This window comes from Lupinus angustifolius, chromosome LG08, assembly GCF_001865875.1.
Source record: "Lupinus angustifolius cultivar Tanjil chromosome LG08, LupAngTanjil_v1.0, whole genome shotgun sequence".
Classification (NCBI taxonomy): Eukaryota; Viridiplantae; Streptophyta; class Magnoliopsida; order Fabales; family Fabaceae; genus Lupinus; species Lupinus angustifolius.
This window is the reverse complement of record NC_032016.1, coordinates 19,627,735-19,630,416: the sequence shown is the minus strand read 5'-3', so window position 1 is coordinate 19,630,416 and position 2,682 is coordinate 19,627,735.

Here is a 2,682-nt window from a genome sequence, read left to right as displayed (position 1 = left end):
AAACATTACAAGTTATGTGTTATACTTTCGGTTAATTCCACACATCATTTCTAAATCCTTCATCTAGTGTGCTAGAATGATAAAGATGATTTTCAAACCTTATGTAATACACTAAATAATAGTTAAGTGTCACTTGTCGGAGTAGGTTGTCATACCCTACTTTAGGCTCCATTAACTTTATTTAGCCTTGAACATAAGTTGCTTAAAATGGATGTTTGATGTGGCAAGTGAACTAAGGTTTAGGTTATACGTTTTAGTTCACTTGTCAACACTTTAAGAAGAAGCATTTTTGGATCTTTAAATCAAGTTTTAGATGATCAAGCTAAACCCACATTAAGAACTTCATAAAGAATCAAAACTTAACCAAAAAGTAATAACTTGAATGCATTGATTTCAAAAGATGATAAATTAAAGAGAAGAAATTGCACCATAATCCAAGTCAATTTGTAGGAGCATGAGCCATCTATCCATGGATGATATGCTTTTGCTCCCAAATAAGATTACAAAATTATGTTTTTGCATATCATTTTCCATCTCCTTTCTTCTCTTGAATTAAGAAAGAAAAACTACAAACTACACTTACCTAAACTACTTTGGAGTGGAAATTTCCAAGAAAATTACAAGAAGAAGAAGAGAAGACTTCAGCTCAAGTGTATGAATGTATGAGTGAATGTGAGAGTGTGAATTTATGAATGAGAATGAATGTCTTTTGCCTTTGAGGTGTCCTCCTATTTATAGGAGTTTCTGTCCACCGCCAAGCTGCTGACCAAACCCTTCAGCATGGGTTTGGTCATGGCTAAGCAGCTTAGTCACCTGCTTGAGGCTGACTCATCCAAGCTAGTTGTGAGCTATTGGCCCAGCTATTGTGAGCTACCTCTGAAAAGTCTATGAAGGCTACTTGAAGTGAGGTCATGCGTGATGTCAAGATTGCTTGAAAAATTTCATTAAATATATTTGGAGTAATTATATTTTTTTATCATAATTACTCCAAATATATTTAATGAAAATTTTCAAGTAAGTATTTCTAATATTATCAACTTTATCATCAAAATAGATAGAATATATAAGATAATCACAAAAGAATAATGACATATTATATCTAGATAATCTCAGTGAGATAAATTTATTAAAAAGTTAACCCAAATAATTAGTAATTATAATATGATATACTATCAAAATTAGTTTAGGATAAACGTTTTAATAAACATAACAATTCAAATTAATACAAGATAATATTATCAAGATAAATACCCATAAAAGATATTTAATGCAAATTTATCATGTATTCATAGAATACGCGAATACTCAAACATAATAATAAAATGCAATTTTATCTTAAAACATATTTTTGAAACAAACCTCATTCTTAGAGGGATAAAGATTTTACTTGACTACAAGATAATCAATGAAGTAAATTATTTTCAAAATAAATTACAATATAAACTTATGGGATAATTATTCAAAGATGAATTACTCATCTAAAAAACCATATTTTTTATAAGATAAATTTACAAAACTAAATCAAAAATTTTCACTAACACATAACAAAATAGAAAATTGTTGAAAGTGCAAAGTGTCAAGGATTGCATTAGCAATGTTTTGCCTATATTTTGATGCAGACAATGAGTTAGTTAAAGCTTGAAGATGTCTCAACAATCAACATGTCGATGGCTCAAGTAGTGTCTTATTAGACTTAGGTTATAATTCTTTATTATTTTTTTAGAAGTCTGAGATGCTTGTCATAGATATTGAGTCTAGGTTAGGAAAATCTAGGAGTGAATCTAACAAGATTTAATAAAGAAATTAATCCACTAAAATAAGACATCATCTAGAGATATATGATAATTAGGTCCATGCATTTGAATACATTGTTTTTGTGCATTAAAGGTATTATATTATGGAAATCATGTATTGCATGAGCATATATCATATAAATAGTTTACCATTTAATCATGTATTAAAAATACATTGGTTAATCGATTAACCCCATGACTTAATCGATTAACGTGAGTGTTTTCTGTTGTTTCAACTGCATAACTGAAAAACCGTTTTTAGAGACAAAATTTTTTTTGTATAAATACTGGCTAATTGCAGAAACAACTAAGAGAGAAAAACACAGATAAAAAAGATAGATCATCATTGATTAGAATCTATTTTAGAGAGTGTTGAATTAGGAGAAAGATTAGATCATGCTAAGGCTTTAGTTTTCATATTCATATATTGCATGATTCTTTGATAAGCTTTCTTGCATCATTCTTGTATTTCTTGAAAAGAAAAAGAGATAGTTATGATTGCATATTTTTAGAAACCTCTTGTATGAACATTCATATTAGACTAGGACGTCTTATAAGTTCTTGCTTAGCTTTTAAGCTTTGATCTTTATTGTAATATCTGAGTATTAAGTACTCATTCATAACTCAAAGCATTGTTATTCAAGGATTGGGAAAATCCTAGATGCGGTTAGGTAAGGTGTTCTTCACACAAAGACTTTGAGGTCTTGGGATAAATAGCGATATCTTGGCTGGGGCCGAATCACGGTAAGAAAGGTTTTCTTGGAGGTGGTTTTAGGAAAGGTCAAACCAAGGGTGACGAAGTTCTTTGGGTTTTAAGAAAGAAGCGTTCGAGTCTTGTAATTGGAAGCGTGTATGTAACGTACATTGTGTTCTATAGTGAAGAAGGAAA